General features: G+C 44.6%; 1 protein-coding gene and 1 long non-coding RNA gene across 2 annotated transcripts in view; one reads left to right on the forward strand and one right to left on the reverse strand.

Annotated features, from left to right (window-relative positions):
* LOC120322647 overlaps positions 1–18,843 on the forward strand; it is a 105,899-nt gene that overhangs the window by 20,043 nt on the left and 67,013 nt on the right. The gene's annotated exons all lie outside the window — the stretch shown is intronic.
* LOC114001325 lies at positions 5,930–13,571 on the reverse strand. The gene is made up of 2 exons (XR_003545511.2): positions 13,329–13,571; positions 5,930–6,337 (listed from the first exon to the last, which is right to left on the reverse strand). It is a non-coding gene; the product is annotated as an uncharacterized LOC114001325 (long non-coding RNA).

Below are 18,843 nucleotides of genomic sequence, written 5' to 3' on the forward strand. Positions count from 1 at the left end.
TGGAGAGCAGGACATCAGTGATAGCTTTTGTATGTAGCTGTTCTGGCTACAAATCCCTCTCTTCCCCCGCTCTTCATGGTGCATTTGCTGTGTATCTTTGGGACTGCTTTGTACAAATAGTTTACTCAGTGCTAAGAGTCCTGTATACACATCATTAATTTCTCGTAGTATGGGATTTGTGCTCAATTCTTTATTTTCACGTAATAGCCAATAAATATTCTAAGCACTGTGTTAAAGAGTATTCTACAGAGTGAATTCTCAACCTTTTCTACTGAAGTTGTTCTACTTATTAGGGAAAACTCAGTCTTTGAGAGAGAAGTGATGGAAAAGAGTGATTATAGCCAGTGGGGTAGAGGACCCCTGGGATGGCCAAAGTGAGGCAGAGAGAGCCTGGATTCTAATTCCGTGTCTCCTGAATATTTATTTATGCAAAAAAGAACAGGTTCAGTAGGAGGAACAGAACAAGGTCTCTCTGGCAAGTGTTGTGGGGTTCAGCTTTGATGGGAGGCAGCCGAGTGATCGCGGGGGAGGAGGAACCAGCAAAGCAGAACGAGCGCTGTCCCAACAGCAACTGGAGTTGAACACAAATTGCTTTTTTTTTTGCCTGTTTTTTTTTTCCTCTTCTGTCATTTATTTGATTTAGATTTTAAAGCATTGGGCAAACCAAAATAACCTTGTTCTCCATCTGCCCTCCGCTCAGAGGTTGCATTCCTAAAGGAACAGGGTGCCCCAGAGTGTTTCTCTGGACGTCCTGTGTGCCCTTGGAAGCTGTTGGTGTGCTGGACCCAGTGGTCAGAACTGTGGGTGCCATAAATCGGCTGCCTCGGGGAGGTGTGGGGGGTCTGTGTGAGCACAGAGCATGTCTGTGCATTTCTGTGTGAGACAGAAATATGGCAGCCTGAGGTAGAGCAGCAACAGTTTTTTAAATCCCAGGCCTTATTTAGAAGAGCCTGTAAGTGTTCTCAGTTTGTCTGAAACCCTAAATCTGTCCCTCATTTAGCCCCAGCCCCAGTGGGGGAATGGAGATGAGTTTATGTAAGCTTTTGTCACTGCAAAGTTAGATTTATGCAGTGTAGTTAAGTCAGATTTACAGGACACTGTTAACTCTGAGAGAATGACCCAGAGGATATAAAGAAACTTCAGCTGAGGAAATGTTTTATTTTAGTGTCTGGAGGAGTTTTACACCAGACAGACACTTGCACCCTCACGCTGCTGAGAGTTACACCAGCGTATTTCTGGCTGCACAGCTAATGAGGTTGCTGGAGTGCAGTTGAAATTCTGGGAGTGTAATTGGCTGCAAACACCCAGGTTAACACTTCCCCACTGGAGCTGGGCTCTGGAGCTGGCAGGGCTCGTTCCCTGGGCTGGGAACGCTGCTGTGCCTGGTGTCTGCTCTGGGCAGGTGGCCGGGCACCTTCACAGGCGGAATTTCACAACAGCAGCTTGGTTTTAAAAAGTAGGGGTTATGATTTACAGATCCCAAATAGCTTCAGAATGTCTGTGCTCCTCATATTGCTGTGTGTAATCAGGGGAACTCAGTGTGATTGAACGAGCTGCAAGGGAGGAAGAGGCCCTTGCCTGATTTCCTGGTCCTTGTGCCACCATAAAACAGGAGCTTCCTTTGCAGGGCTGGATCCCGTCCTCTTCCCTTCTCCTCCCAGCACCTGAAGCTGGGGGGCTTGATGGAAACTGTGATTATTTGAAAAAATATATCAAGAAAGGGCCTTTCTTATCCCTTTCTCTTCTGTGGACCAGAGGGATGCCAGCTATTCCCCTGTGACACCCACTCTGGGAACTGCCCATGGGGGGTGTGAGTAGAATACTCTGATCTCAGGGGTTTTCAGGGCTGAAATGTTGTGTGCATGATAACTCTGAATTACATTAGAGCATATCATGCAAGTCCCTGCTAGGGCAAGCATCATATACTGCTATTTATTCTCCAAATCAAAAGGGAAGTTAGTTAGAAAGGTGGTCTTTTTCCAGGGTAAAAATTATACAGGATTGGTTTAGCAGGACATACTATGGGGAATTGTGCTATATATATATGTATTCATTCAAGACAGTTTCAAGTCAAATACAAATTATTAAAGTGCATTAAAAGGAGCTGTGAAATTTTATGAATAAAAAAATGGGTAGAAAGATTACAATTTTGAGACAATGACAGAAACTATTGTCATGATACACTGATACTGTCCATGGAAGGCTCAGAGAGATCAGAAAAGCTGCCAAAGCAGCAATTAATTTGCAATTATGGGTGTATGGGCTGGGTTTGGGGCTGAAGATAAGATTTAAAATCTTACAAACCTCTGGTATTTGCAGCAAAATAAATAACCTCATCTGAAAAGGCAAAGCAGATCTTGATTAATCCTGCATAGGAGACGGGGCACAATTCAAGATACTGCCATGAGGTTTGTCATCATTTTATTCAAATTCGACCTCCTGGGAGAAGCAATAAATCCAGCACAGCAGAGCATTTAACTTCAAAACCCACCTATTTAGGAGCCTGCTTAAACATAATTTTAAAGGAACAGCTGAGAGTATAATGCTTTGAGGCACAATGACTCGGAAAGGCCACCAGAAACATCACTAGAAAATGAAGTAAAAGATGTAATAGCAATGGAAGGAAAATTTAATAAAACATGCATTTTGATTAATCTAAATGCAAAACCACAAGAAAAGCTAAAAAGATTGAGGTATTGGCAGTCATAATTAAAAAAAGTAAAGCAAACACTCTGCAAACAAGGCTGTGCCAGCCTGGCACTGCTGGGTTTGAGTTCATGGGTAATCGATGGTAAAGGAATAAACAGTAACACAAGTCACATTCAGGGGCAGGAATGTGATAGTGGAAGAGGAAATGCAGGATTTGCCGTGGCACACAGGGGAGGGAAGCTTGGGAGGCTCCTGGTCCTGTGGGAAGAGTCTCAGGAACTGTCACAAATGGATGTGTCAGGAGAAGATGGTCAAAACAGTCCATAAAGGAACACAATGACAGGAACAGATGGCAGCATCCTTGGTGAGAAAGGAACTTAAACGTGGGCTATTAACTGTCACTTAAATCAGCCTCAGTGTTAGGAGACAAAAAGGACATTCTTTATGTGGAGGAGAAGGAGAGGTGACGTGGGAACCACAGGTGTGCCTTCTGTACCTGGATAATAAAGGTTATCAGACACATACATAAACATGATATAGAAGGAAAATAAAACTTTTCAAGGGATTCATGCCTGACACATCAGTCAGATTTGTCTGAAGGAGTTAATGGTTGTGTGGATTAGGGTGCTCTACTCAATACATTGTGTACATGAATTTTTTCAGAGCGCTTTGAGCAAGGTCCCTTGAAAAGAACAACACATTTTATTTATGGTATAAAATGGATTAGTAAGTTGCTGGTAGATGGGAAACAGAAGGGAAGAAGAAAGGTCTTCATCGAGGGAGGTTTCCAAGAGTCAAACAGATGGATTTTTGGATTTGTGCTGGTCACTGGATTTGTAGCCTTTTCCCCCACCTGCTGTGGCAGTTCCCAGGTATCCACTTCCAGACCTGGGGATGATATTTGGAAAATGTCTTTGGGCAGGATGATGTTAATTTTGAAGCGTATTTTCTCTTGGAACGAACTGGCAACCTGAAGCTATTTTTAAATTCTCTCTTTGTTTGTGGGCAGAGGGTGAACTGCTTCCCACCATTTCGGGGAATGAGCAGCTCTGAATTCCTGGGGTGGATGCTCTTGTCCTGCACTCATCCAGTGTGTTTGTCTGTGCCAGGGACAGACACAGTCATGCTTCCTGCAGTGCCACTGACCCACAGAGATCTCCAGAAAGCTTTCCTTATTGGAGCAGCCAAACCTCCAGTCCTGGTAGGGTGTGAGGGGGCAGAGCTGGGCAGTCAAACATGGCATACAAGCTCCTTACCTGCTCCCTGGCTGTGTAACCACTGCAGAATCAGCAGTGTCACTGTCTGCTGTCACCTCCTGGCACTGGAAATGGGAATGTTGGTGACAAACTCTGTGTTAACGCCTGAAAAATTATTTTTAGCTTTCCACCTGCAATAAAACATCGAGTTTGAGGCTGGTGGGTTGAATGTTTTCTGACACATTAATGAACAGCCTCGTCGACAGAAGGATTATGTTGCTATTAATAGATCTGTACCTCTGTCTCAGGAAGTTTTAGGCACCTTTGTGGTCTCCTCTGAGAGGAAGACTTGAACACACAGACATGTTTTCTGGCTTTCAGTGTTTGTCCTTGGGTTTTCAGCAGCATGTTGAACAGGATTGTAAGGGCTCTTGGTGATCAGCAGTGTCTTCTTTATACCGGTTTCTTTTCCTAATATTCATTACTAAAATATGCTTTGATTTAAAATTAAAAAAAAAAAAATAAAAATCTTTTAACATTCATTCTTGACCACTTCAGCCACTGAATCCTACAGTCCAGTTCTACTTTATTGCCATAACACACTCTGTCACCTTTTCTTTTTCACTCCTTTTCACCTTTAAAAAAATCAGAAAATAGAAAGGATTTGATTTTTAGGTGGAGCTGTGTCCAGTGTTTGAAAGTTATCTAGTGTAGTAGATTCCCAGGAAGAAGTCCTGGAAAAAGGTGTATTTGCTGTGTTGAATTCTGGGCAATATAAATCCATTGCCCTGGGGACTGTGGCCAGTTTTAATGACAAATTCTGTCAGACTTTCTCCCTCTGTGACTTGCTGTTTGCTTGCCAGGCTCATCCCAGCCTTTCTCCCTTTCCTCACTCCATCCCTCTCTGCACAGGGAGGGAAAATAAACCAGGCACAAACATTCTTCTTCCTGGAGGTGTTATTGCCCATAACTCACACAAAACCACCTCCAGCTTTTGATAGTCTCAACCTGCAAGGAAATGACTGACCTTGGAGAACGATTCCTAACAATGCACTTGTGGGAATTTTTCTGTGTTCAGAGCCACTTGATTTTTTTCTCTGTTAAAAGGTTACCAGTTAATCCTGTAACATTTCCTGCTCTCCTGGCTCCCTGCTGTGAAGCAGTGTGGCTGGACATAGAGAGAATTAAATTTGGGATTGAGGAAGCTCGGTGTTAAGAGAGGGAGACTCCAGCAGTGTCAAACCAAAGGAAGTGTTCTCTGGAGTGACAAATGTGTGCAACCACTGTGGCTCAGCTGTTGCATTTTGTATTCCAGTTCCTTGTTACAATTGTTTCCCTTGCTTGCTGAGGGCTCAATTCACTGTCCCCCCTTCATGGTGATGTGCTCCCAGTGCTGGTTAAGCAGGGGAAAAAACCTGATGGTACACGCTGAAATTTGCTATTAAACCATATGACTAATTTTAGTTTTGATATATTCTTTTTTTTCCTCTTTTGTAGCATAAGAGGCTTATTTTACCTGACTTCAGGCTTCCCACACAAAGCTAAGTGAGCACAGTGTGGAACAGCTTATTTTAAGGTGGAAAAAGTCATTAGCTGTCTCCTGCTGAGATCTTGTATTGAGAAAACCAAATTATAACCCACTGAAGTTTAGCATGAAGGAGAGGTAAATTATTGTTTATGATTTTACAGTTTCCTGCTTGGAGCTCTCAGGCTTGTTAGCTGAGCAAGGTACATGACCTTTTGGGGTGGTCAGGGATGGGGCAGGAGCTGAACTGGAAGAAGGAACTTGTTAGAACACTTAAATTAAGCAGTTGTTTCTCATTTCCTTGCAGCAACTGAACATCCTTAGCAAAAATACCTTGCAGGCAGTTTGAGACCGAGAACACAAAATACCAAGTGTTTCAGGGTCTCTGGAAAGATCTGTGCCTGCCTGAGCAAATGAGATGTTCTGTGGGGCCTGAGGAAATAGCTCAGGATGCAGTCTGGAGGATGATATCCCACTACAAGTAATGGCTCTTCATTGTTTTTTACAAGCTCTCTCTAGTTATAAATGTTTCAGGCCTTCGGGGAATATTTCCTAGGAGTAGTTTCTGCAGATTTTATTAGGTTAAATGTATATTTGTCCAGCACAGCAGAGGTGGATAGATAGAAAAGGATGTTCAAAAAAAGGACTTGTGGCTCTTGAAAAGTTTTCACCTAAGAGGGAGGGTTTTTATTCATGATTTCCAAGTCAGGCTGGAACCATGAATTGCTCCCCTGTCCCTCGGTCCATTGATAGTTCTGTGGTGAGTGAGGGTTCCTCACTCCTCTGATGGCTGAGCTCAGACTCTGGTGATTTGCCTTCCAGAGCCTCTGCTTTTCTTCCCCTCATGTTGCAGGGGGAGGGTGCAAGTCCTGTGTGGCTTTTCCAGACCTGCCTGTCTGTCCTGGTGCAGAGGAGGGAGAGATCCCTCTTGGATGGGGCTGCAAAGGGGTGGTGTAGGATGATGGATCTGTAAAGAGAATCAGAGGATGAGTTGGAAGGACCTTAAAGCCCATCCAGTGCCACCCCTGCCATGAGCAGGGACACCTTCCACTAGCCCAGGTTGTTCCAAGCCCTGTCCAACCTGGCCCTGAAGCAACATGAGGGTATTTGGGAACCTGTTTCCTGTTGGTAGCTGTTGGAAATGAAGATTCCAATACAGACAGATCTGCAGGTGAAACCCTGTTTTTAAAAGGACGTTAAATTCATCTCTGTGTGTTTAGTGGTGGGAAGATGGGGCAGGTATTTCATCTGTTAAAGACAGGCAGATGCATCTCAAGTTGGAAAAACAGCAAAGCATCGCTTTCTGTTGGATCACCCTCATTATTTAAATGGAAAACATCAGCTTGTGTTAACAAGGGGTTTGGCCAAGACTTTGTGCCTTGGACAGCAGTGAGAGACTATAACCAGGAAACTGTAATACACAACAGATATATTTTCATAAACTAAATTCTTGGCTTCTTTAACTGTAACCTGAATATGTACAGTCTATAATTACAATGCCTTCTAAGCATTTCTTAACAAGCCATTTTTTTGAGCAGTCACTAGAGCAGCAATTGGTGATAAAAACGAGGGCATTAGCACTCAGACCACAGGAACAGCATCATTAAAATGCAACTTCTGAGGTGCACTACTTTAAATTTGCCTCATTATGTGTGCAATTAGGGAACAAACAATAAAATGACCATCATTTTCCTGCAATTTCTTATCCTAACTGCCTTTTTCAAAGCTTAATTAATGTTAAAAAAAGGAAAGGAGAAGGTGGTGGGCTGAGCCCGAGCTTAACAAGCAGAACCATCCTGTAGAGTGATGGATGAGCTCTGCCTGTGCTCAGCCCTGCGAGTCCCTGGCTGTGGCAGGAAAAAATGGGGTCCTGCATTTTGGAATGGGCTGGTGCAGTAAGGAGGGAGTGAGCCTGCCCCCACTGAAGGAAAGAGCAGCATTCCCACTCCTCCAGGGAAGCGGGAGCAGACCTCTGGAGTTAGCATTTCATTCTGCTCAGAGGAGATGTTAATTAAGATAGTGATGAGGCTGTAATGTATATACACTGCTGTGGGTGTCTCCATCCCTAATCCATCATTTGGGGCCGTCCAGACACATCCATCACCTGTGGGCTTGGCTCTAACAAAAACCAGCAGGGAGGGGCCTTCTGGAGCCAGAGCTGTTCCTGCAGCAATAAATGGTGAAAGTGTCTGTCTTTTCATCCATATCTGCTAATCCTCTCCAATATTCATTTGGAATACCATTGCAGATGTTCCATTATAGACATTTTGATGTTATTTATTGCTGGTAACTGTCATTTCAATAGATATTGGATATTACGTGGATCAGCCCCTTAGCTTGGAGAGCTTTCCTTCCCAGTTGAAAGAATTGACCTGTTGTCTCACTGGTGGGAGAGGTAGAAGGGGCCAATTTGGGGAATAAGAGATGAACTTCCACAAAATCCTGGCCGTCCTTCTGATGTACCGAGATTTTCTTTCCTTAGATGCAGTAATTCCAAACTTCCAGTGTGGTTCTCCTCACTGAGTGGAGTCTGTTCAGGTGCACAGAGCTGACCTGTCACTGGACAAAGCTGGGTTACCTGGAGCATCCTGGGGGTCTCACAAGGAGAAATCCCCTGGGAGGTGGGACATTATTTCAAAGCTTTACCAGGAAATCCTAGGCTGTGAAGAGCAATGAGGAATGGCATGAAATAAGATCGGGTTTGACGCTGGTTTTAGCTAAGCGGTTGTCACTGAAATTTTGGGATAGGCTTAGAGATTTCAGAGGCTCAACCTTACAGGTCATATCTAAGAACGTTCTGCCAGTCTGCAGGAAAGCCAGACCTTCCAGGACCATGTTATCTGAGGGGCTGCCACTGCAGAGGCTCTGCACACCTGTGTCCGGTGGTGCTGCGGCTCAGGGTGGCTCAGGAAATCCTGTGGAATGGTTTGGGAAAGGAAGCAAATGGTACTGAGTTAACTGGAACCACAGAAAGGAATTGGAAGTAGAGGACAAATAATTACCCAAGGTAAAATTGGGCCCTAAGATGGTCTGATGGAAAAGGCCTGAGCAAGATTGTGGAGCTGGAAATACTTGAGAAATGCTCTCTCTGTAATTCAAGAGGTGACTGAGGGACATTATTTTGGAGTGATGGAGAAACTGAGGTGATTCCTTTGCAGATAAGGAGGTAAATTTATTTTTGCAGCTAGTCATGTTTCCAGGAGATCTTTATCTATAATTGTGTTTGTCTGCAGTGTGCAGATGGATGGGAACGGATCCTGCTGCGCTGGGAGAAGGGGTGACTGACACACCGAGTTTTCAGGTGTTGCCTTCAGGAATCCCCCTCCCCAGAGCAAATAAGAAATAAGAGATATTAAACAGATAGGTGAGTTTGCAAATGCAGCATAAAGGGCAGCTTGGGAGTATCAAGCAGCTGTGCAGTGGGGATATTGTGACATATTTTCTGTACCTTGGTTAGATATCCAGGTATATCTAAATCTATAGGAATAACTGTCTGAAGGCTCCTTTGTAACCCCGAAAGTACAGAATGAGGACAGTGAAGAAGGAGCCATTAAAATTGCGGACGAAAATCCCTGCTTGTCATGGAAAGGGTTCGATAATTTTGCTTGTTTGCTAAAGGGAAAAAAGCCCCAACAAATGGATGTAGACTCAGGTACTGACTTTAAATTAGCTCAACTTGCTGATGCCTTAAGACTGGGGATTAGTGAATTTAATTATGGGGAGCCAGGAAGCACATTAAGATAACATTGGGCCTTAAACGAAAACCCACAAAGCAACGAAATTACAGTGGGTGGTTTGTGTTCCATCTTCACAATGTCCTTTTCTTCCTGCTCTGTGTCACAGGAGGCCACTCCTGCACCTCAGTATCAGCTTTTGGGTCCCTTGTTTTTAATGACTGAGTGACCTTTATGAGCTTTCCCGTTGCTCTCCTTGCCTGTCACAGTGTCCAGGGCTCAGCTCTGCTTTGCCCAGTAATGATGCAGCTGCTGTGGTCAGGCAGGGCAGGTCAGCTGGTCATCACAGTCCAGGTCACAGCCCTGACCTCCGTGCTTTTGTGAGGGCTCCAGCAAAGAGTATTTGGCTTTTCTGGTGGAGACAGGTAGTTAGTGTAATGCTGACAGAGTGTCTGAGGAAAATCTGATTTTATTCCTGCTTTGCTTCTACCTTCCTGTTCAGCCTGGTCTGCTGTTCATTACTGGGGTTTGTGTCTGGACTTTGTATTTACTTTATATTTTTTAAGAGAGAGACTCAAGATTAAACCACTTTAAGACCACTTGTACAAAAAGTTCTAATTCTGAGTCTGTTTGCTGATGAATTATGCAAGACTGACCTTTCTCTGACACAGGATGATGATTTTTTTCTTTCACTTGCTGGTATGGAAGTCACAGACCCCTTACCACACATTTAGAGGCTTTTAAGTCTTACAAGGCTTTTGGTTGAGTTGTGACATGAGAAATTAGAGACTGAAGTTGAAACTTGGGACTGTCCCACCTCCTGGTAACACAGGAAATGGTACATTGCTCTGATATATCTGGCTTCTGAGTTATTCCAGAACCTCATAAATATGTTCAGAGACAATATTAATCCTTTAGTCTTCCAAAGAGAAATCATTTTAAAACCTCCTATCTCTACATTGGTTGCTAAAGTTGCCTCTTTATTCTCTGCTTAGCATCCATCTGTTCTTCTGTGTGTCCATTTTGAAGAACTTGTTAGGCCAATAAACAGTTTATTCCCTTTCTGGCTGATGTTTTTTCAAGGACCTCATGGTCACTACACGATATGCAACTTTCTTCTCTTAGTATGCAAATTTATTCTGTTTTCACAGAGTATTTCAGGGAAATTCACTTGATTTTTGTTTTATTTTGTTCCAGATAATTAAAAAGTGTGGAATGGCTTAGTAGTTAAGGTGGATGTGACAAAAACACTTGGGTCATTCAAAAAACTAATTAGTGAGCCTGGCAGGGAGTGCAGGAGAGAGAGAGGATCATCCCATGCTGGGCCAGATGGCTTTGATCCATCCTGGAATCACTGCTGATCCTCACCCTCAGTACTGAACAGGGCAGTCACAGACTGAGCTTGCTGTGCTCCAGGCTTGGTTTGAGATGCTCAGAGTCCAGGACAGTGGAATTTTGACACTACAGACACCCCCTTGCACTGTGCTGGGGGCTGTTTCAGGATTTGGTTTGAGCTGTAAGCCTTGGAATTCTGCTAGTGAAAAGCCTGGCAAATGAATCCTAGAATCCCAGCATGGTTTGGGCTGGAAGGGACCTTGAAGCTCATCTCATTCCATCCCCTGCTATGGGCAGGGCCACCTTCCACCAGGCCAGGTTGCTCCGAGTCTGTTTTCCTGCTTCTCTGTGGGGTTGTTGGGGATCATCCCATGCACCAGAAATCCTTCAAAGCTGCTTCCCTAAATTAGTCTTCCCATACATGTCTCTTCTAATATGGCCCATTCTAGAGCAGATCTTCCAGCTTTCCTTTTCCTGTATGAGTTCTGGGATGGGAAGCTGTTGATGTTTTTGCCTCATCTGTGAAGCCCAAGGCTGACTTTGGACAGTCTTGTCCCGGTTGTTTATCCCATCCTGCTCACTGCCCTTCCGTGCTTCCCTGCCTGTTGGGGGCTGGATGGAGGTGGGAGATCCCCCGTGGATGTCTCAGCACAGCAGCAGCTCCCACAGAGGGTGCCTGAGGAATTCAGGACAGGGCAGCACCTCTGGCTGTGTCTCCAAACACCTTCCCAGCCTCCAGCAGCCTGGAGCTCCCCCCCTTCCCACCATGGATGCATTCCTGGGAGCCAGGGTGGGGACCTGCCTGTCACCTCCTGTGGCAGCAAAGGCAGCTGCTCCTCCTGGGTGTGCAGAACCCCCCCATCTCCCAGTGCCCCCCAGTGCAGTGCCTCTGCTGTCCTTCCCTGGCTGCAGGGGCCTGAGAACCCCCTGCTCAGCCTTCTGGCTTCACTTTGAGGGGGTTATTTATTGATCTGCTTTTGCCACTTGGGAAAATGCCAATTTTCAGCATTAGCTGCTGGCCTCGTTTTATTGCAGCCTTATAAAACTTTTATTGTCCCTCTTCAATGCTGAGGATCTGTAAATGTTTCTCCTAGAATGCTTTGGATGTTCTGATATTTTCTGCCTTTAACCCTTAAAACTCTCATTGTGAGAGATTCCCTCTCACATCCTTCTTGCAGCATTTGAAAAGGGAATCTTTTAAAGCCTGTCTGGAACAGTGGGATGGAGGGCAGGAGAGGCAAGAGGACATTCAGAATTCCTGAATTGTTAATAAGTTAATAATAAACAAGTAACAGCTGCCCAAAAATTCTTAGCTAACTCTTGTTTTGTAAACTATTGCAACACAACATGTTTTAGAAAGTAAAGGTTTTTTCCTATGAATATATAGATGCTAATTAACCTTGTAGTGAGGAGAGAAAGGTGCAGGAGAACATCTGGCCTGGGAATTGTTTTCCTGCCACAGAAGTGTTGGAGAGCACTCCAGGGTTTCTTGTGCCACCTGGAGAACGGGAGGCAGATGTGGGGAGAGTGGCAGAGCCTGTTCCCAGTCAATCTTGCTGGGATGTTGCTGTGCCACTGCCTCCTGCAGGGGCTGGGGATTGATAAAGAGAATCTGCACAGAACGGTTTAATAAGCTCTGCTGACCCTAATTGCTGGAAACAGGTTTGTTCTTAAGGAATCTTGGAAGAATTTCAGCAGGGCTGGGACACAACAGTTTAAAGGAGAACTGTGAGCAGATTTGTGATTAGTTAAATACCTTGTCATTATGTAGTCCAGCTATTCTGTATCTGTTTTTTTATTGTTTAGTCCTCATTATCTTTATCATGAAATCACCATTTGCATTTTTGTTGTATCCTTGTTACCCAGTTATATTGATTAATCCCTGTTCCAGTGAAACACTCCCAGCAGAGCTGTGTAGAATTTCTGCTGCTGTAGTCTGGTCATACTGCTGCCAACTTCTCTGTGTTTGGCCTGACCTGTTCCTTGATGAAACTAAACATTGATAATTTTAAGCCTAGACAAAGCTGTAGTGGTAATGGTGTGTGACCTCAGTGTCACAAAAGCCTTTGCCTTTTGCTGGGTAAAATAATTGTTTTGCTTGTGTCCTGTTGGAAAACTGCCACATTGTGTGGATCAAAAATTACCAGTAAAGAAATAGAAAATCAAGGGCTTGAAAGCACCTATTTAGGTAATGTAAGCTGTTATTCATCATTTAACTTTGGACTTGAGTTTCCTCTCATTATATATGGAATAGCTGACTTTCATAATCTCAAGTGGGGTAATAAAAGAATAATCAGTTGGCAAGAGCATAAACCATGGGAGACAGAAGTAGGTTGTGACAATGTTGAGAGGAAATGTTAATTTATTTCTGATAGTGACTGACAACTGTTTGTACCCAGTTACAAGGCTCTGGTGCCAGTTTAAGTTGCAGAGTTTGGTTTAGCTCCATGTAGGTAACAGAGACACCTGGCTGCAATATCCAGGAATTCTGCATCATGTGGCTCATCCCAAAGAGTCAAAGAAATTAATAAATACCCTCACCCACATCCTCTGTGCACTTGTACTGGAGATAATACAGATGACTTTCCCTTTAATAAGTGATGTAACTATTATTTGTGGTGAGTTGTGTCTGCTATTAAAATCCCAACTAATTCAGTGTAATAGCAGGGAGCAGAGTGAGCCAGCAGACTCTGTGCCCATTCCTCTGTCTTGTGATGCTTCCTATTTCTCCTGGAGAGAAATGGGAATTAACTGTGGGTTTCATTTGGGTTTTGCTGCTCAAGGACGGAGCAGCCCCAGCAGCACTTTGGGAGAGCAGGGTTTGGGCTTGATTTTTGTTTTAGGCATTTCCCTTATCTCCAACCCCTGCAGTCCTGCAGAAATGGCTCTGGAATGCTTTGTGTAGGAAATCCTGGCACCAGATCTAACATCAGCCTGTTCATTACTCACCTTCATGGCAGTGATCAGGGAGCCCCAGAGCAGAGGGGTTTGTGTGATGCACAGCAGCACATTCCAGCTGGGTCCAAGCAGAAGGGAGCAGCAAACGATGAGCAGGGACAAGGATTGCATGTCCTGTGTTCCTTGTAATCCATCTGAGTGCTGAGTTGCTGTGTGTATGTACAGAATCAGTCCTCATCTCGTTTTAGGAGCACAGTTTGTTTTATGTTTGGTGTCTCTGCAGCCTTTGGCTTGTCCCCTGTGGCAGGAGGAATATAATGAATTTTTTTATAGAGCTCTGTTTGCTTTTGTGTATTTCTTTGCAGCAATTAAGTGCTTTAATTTCTTATCTCCTAAGTAGTTGTTTCTGGTCTTAGTTCTTCCTGTCTAATCCAAGCTGCTTTGCTGCAAATGTTATCTCTGCTATTCATAGGCAAGAAAAGGGTTTCACTGGCACCGTGATAAAGGGCCAAAGATCAAACTACTTAATTCAGTCTTGCATCTTGTTACACCAGGATCAGGTAAAACACAGTTATCATGGCCAGTGCTGCTGGGTGTCCAGGAGTCACTGCCCTAAAGTTTGGGTTGATTCTCACACAGGGACTCCAAAATTCTTGTGGCTTCCAGAGCTGCTTGTTAGAGGTTGAACAATTGAAGTTCATTGGTGCTAATCAAGGTCAAGAGAAAAGAATTCTCACTCTGTGGATTGAAAGCAGCAAAATGTTAGAGTTGGAAAGAAAAGTCATGGCCAGAGAAGAACCCAAAACCCAACATGAATTAGAGGTAGTGTCTGTTGGCAACTGCACTGAGTGGGCAGGCACTGGAATGAGGTGCCCAGGGAGGTGCTGGAGTCCCTGGAAGTGTTCAAGGGGTATCTGGATGTGGCACTTGGGGCCATGGCTTAGGGGTGATGATGGTGCTGCTGGTTTGATGCTTGGTCTCGATAATCTTGAAGGTCTCTTCCAACCCTGAGGATTCTGTGATAATGATACAAAAGCTCTGTTTGCCCAAATCCGTCCAACTGGACAAAGCAGCTCCCCTGAGCTGTGCCCACCAGGGCTGGTGGGGGGCTGTGCTGATGGCACTCCTCTGGACATGTCCCTTCTCTGACTGCCATGAAAGCCCCTGGGGGGGGTTGGAAAGCCAGGGATGGACCCCATGGACTGAGGCACGTTCAGGGCTCTGGGTCAGGCCTTGCCCTGTGACAAAGGCAGGGGCCTGAGGTGACAATGTCACCCAGGAATTGTGACTGTCCGAGGGTGTGCTCTGCTCTGTGCAGAGTGCAGGGCATGGCTGTGCCACAGGAATCCAGGTGATAAACGAGCACGAGTTATTCAGAATCTGTTAATTCTCCATTTTGGTGGTACAAAATGAAGAATCTTGCACAACGTGACCAAATATTCATACAGATAAGATCTTAAATTGTTTTTCTCCTTATGCCACCTGTTCTAGCAGCTAAACTAATACAGAATTTGATCTTGTATTATTACTTGGAAATGGAAACAAATGAAACAGCTGTGGAGCAGCATTTTCAGTCTGTGCCACCCCTTCCTGTCAGGTCTCTTAGCCCTGAGCAGTGGCACTGCAGGCAGGGCTGCTGCTCCTCATGTCTGTGGGTAAATGTGTGCCTTGGAGCTCATTGATCCTGGGAAATGGTAATAGAACTGATACTGTGCCTATTCCTGGGACTATTTACTTGCCTTGAGTTTGCAGAGGCTGATGGAGCCCGAAGATAAACAGTGCAATATTTCCAGCACAAGTATTGGATGCTTAAATCTTGTGTTCTTTATTCTCTGAGATGTTCATATTCTGTAAAGAAAAGATGGTAGATGGAGTAACCAACATGTGGAACAACCTGTTCAATCAGTTCCACTGATTTTCCTGGGATGGAATTACCCTTTCTCCTAGTACTCTATGAGCCTCCCCTGTGTGTGACTCCCACGTACCAACCTGGGGTTATCACATTAAGGTGCAGAATTACTGTCAGAATAATTTCATTTTGAAATAAGACATTTATGGTCACTTAGAAAAATCAAGACAGTTCCTTGCACCGAGGGGTTCCTGCAGGTTTCAGTGTGGATTTAATTGCCAGTATGACAATTCTCATGTCACTTGTTGACTTGCTGTTCTGTTCCTGACTCAGCACGTTGGCAGCTGCTGCCTGTTCCACTGGGTGCAAAGTTATTGAAAGGTTGATGTTGGAAAACCACCCCAAACGTACAACTGTGTGTGACTGCTGAGCACTGAAGCGTAGCATTTATCCCTCATTAGATTATATGAAATTTTCTGGATGTGTTGCCTGAGCATTCAGGTGCTGAATGTGCTTGGCCGTGTGCTGGGCACACAGAGGCACATCCCTGCTGCTGCTGTGGCCCTCACAGGAGTGAGGGATAAGAAGATCCCTTTAGGATGTGGAGTTTTCCAGCTATAATACAGATGATCTGGACTCGTTTCATTAAATGAACCATTCTGACTCATCTGCATCTCTGGTTTTAACATTTTTTTTTTCCCCTGCCAGTGCACTAACAATGAGAAAATGTCTTTCTCATTTTCCCTTTTTTTTGTGACAGGGGTTCTATTTAATATTCCTCTTATAAATGATTTAATGGAGAAAGTCATCTCACTGCAAAGAAAGAAGATCTTCCCATAACTTCATTGTATAAAGGTCAGGGATTGGTGTTGTTAACGGAAAAGAGAAAGGAATTGTAAAATCGAGAAAGGAACTGTAAAATCCTTTTCCAAAAGGAAAGGTTTAAACTACTTATTATCATTTGCAGGTATTTGGAAGAGCTTTCCTCCATTTGTCTGTCTCTGATTCTGTTCTTTTCCTATATATTTATGTGCAGGGCTGTGTCACTGACCCCTTGTCCGTGTTAAACTTCCCCGAGTCCTCCAACTCCTGCGATGGGAGTGGTTTGTATCCTGGGAAAAGGACTCCAATGCCATCTGGAATGGCTCACAGCCCTTGTTAGAATGTGCCCAATTTTTATCTGCCACAGGAGGTTACAGGAACAGTGGTTTTTCAGTGCTAACGGGAATAATTTGAATTCCAGTGGGCACAGCAGAGACATTTTTCAAAGAGTGGGATGTTCAGGGCTGGCTGAGGTGTGGGTGAGCTCAGCAGGACGTGGGGAAGGCTCAGGTGTCAAAGAGCTGCAGAACAGAAGCCCTTGGACAAGGGCAGCAGCCTTTAATCTGCTTTTCATCTCCTGCAAATTTGGACTGTTCTATTCCCCTGCCATCCCGTGTTCCCTGGAGCGTTGGGGACCATATTGATAGTCCCTGGGCTGTCCATGGTGCTGCAGAGCTCGTGTTCCTGCTCCTTTGGGGCCTGTCCCAGCACAGCCCTTCAGCCCAAATCCTGGAATCAATCCCCATTTACCATATAAGCACTTAATATACTATTGCTACTGCAATTAACGTGAAAAGTAATTTCTTAGGACAATTTTTTAATGATCTTTAGGACAAGATACTGGATGTTTACAGGTGATTATTTTTATTGAACAGTATTAAATTGTAAATTATTGAACAGTGTTAAATTGTGGAAATACTGATCCTGTTCTACCTGTTCACCAGTCTGTGCACCTTGTTATGGACCAGCTCAATGAGAAGGGGAAAAGTAGGGTGTGTTTAAGGGATTTTGGGCATTGCATGTTTAATATGAAGAATATACCTAAGGAAAACCTTAGTTCAGTTATTAATTTCAACTTAGAATCCAAGCCAGTAATCCAGCAGAACCACAAATACTGGATTTGGAAGTAAAAGTTTCCTTAATCGATGTTCTTGATCAACCTATTTCTTAGAAAATCATCTAATTTTAAGAGCAAAATGACATTAAAAAGCCTCATTTCACTGCCAGTTTTCCTTTGCTGCCTCACTCATAGTGTGCTGTTGCTTTCCAACAGAAAATTGTTTTGACAGTGTCAAATACCGGGGTTGGTGCTGGAGTTAAATCGGATTTTAATTCCTCCCTGTGCTGAAAGCGAGCAGATCTGTTTGTTCACCAGCCACTTAGCAAATGACCTTGAGCAAGGCAGCAGCAAGGGCTGCACTTCCTCAGGAGTTGGCTCTAATTAGGAGGATTTTATTCTGTGCCGCGTTGCCTTGCGGGGCCTTGAAGCAGGAGGCTGGAAAAACTCACTGGTTGGGCTCTGTGTGTGAGGAACACCAGGATCTCAGGGATAAAGGAGCTCTCCCCGAGCTCCTTGAACAGAAGCACAAAGACAGTTTTCAGCAGATGAACTCCTGCCATAGGTTACATCCCAGAGTTCCCACGGAGCTGGGAGAGGGGTGGGAACATCTCCAGGTAGCTGTGGGGCTGGTGGGGATGTCTCCACGTGGGAACCAAGGCAAACACCTGTGGTGGGCTCATTCCCAAGGTTTGTTGGTGCTCCACAGCTCCTGGTTTTCTCTTTCCCCACCCAACACACCTCAGAGGCTGGTGATCCTGCTCCAGAGGAACTCATGGCACACGTGGGCTGAGGAGAGAGATCCATCCCCAGTGTAACCCTGGAGGAGATCAGCGATGTCACAAACACACTGAGGGTGTGAGGGTCAGGCGGTTTTGGGGAAGTAGGTGAAGGAGGCCTTGAGCTGATCCTGCCAGTGTTCAGTTCTTTGGAAGCAAAGCCAGAGCACACTGGGCTTGCCTGTGTTAAACCACGGGATTTAATGGAGCCCGCGGGACTTGGCTTGTGGTGCCTGGAATATCTGCACAGCGATGGGGCTTGACTGCATCAAGTTACAGAAATGTCCTAGAATTCCAAGGAGCACTGGTGGGGTGTCACTGTGGTAATCCTAGGAATATTCTGAGCCATGGTGTGTGAGGCTGTTTCGGAGACTGGGAGTCCAGGACCAGATTATTGGCTGCTTGCAGCAGTGAGGGCACAGTCCAGTCATCTGTCCTTAATGCAGGGACTTCATCCGGATTTATGGACACCCTGTGCTGGATCGAGGCCAACATACCCTACTCTTTGTTAATTAAATTCCCCAGGTTTGTATTCCATGGAAATGTAATCCATTCCCAGTAAGGGCAGTCAGTTTTTTTACCATCACTGGCCGGTCCAACCTCTCCTCTCTCTTCTCTTAAGCGCCAAACATGAAAATATGGGCAAAAAGTACTGAAATAGGTGAGAGGCTTAGTCTGGTCTTAATGTACAGTAACATGTGTCTCAGTTTTTGTGCTTTATAAACCAAGAGATTTGCCAGAAACTGGTTAGATCCTCTGCAGGTACCAAGCTGGAAGGGACTTCTGTCCAAATTTGTCATGTTTTCTGAACACTAAAGGATAAAAATGGCAAATCTGATGGGGCACGGAAAACTTCAGCAAGATAAACCCAAGAGAATACCCCTGACACTTGTATTACTTCCCTGACTATTTAAAACATTCAGCACCAAGACTTGCATGCGTTCCCTGCGTGTCTCAGGGATGACCTGTCACTAATGTTTAAAGCTTGTAATCCATGTTTTTGCTGAGCAATGAAAAGGGTTATATTTGGTTATTTTTTTGCACGTTTCCCGAAGGCAG

This window comes from Pipra filicauda, unplaced genomic scaffold, assembly GCF_003945595.2.
Source record: "Pipra filicauda isolate LSUMZ 115617 unplaced genomic scaffold, ASM394559v2 scaffold139_size1960392_pilon, whole genome shotgun sequence".
Classification (NCBI taxonomy): Eukaryota; Metazoa; Chordata; class Aves; order Passeriformes; family Pipridae; genus Pipra; species Pipra filicauda.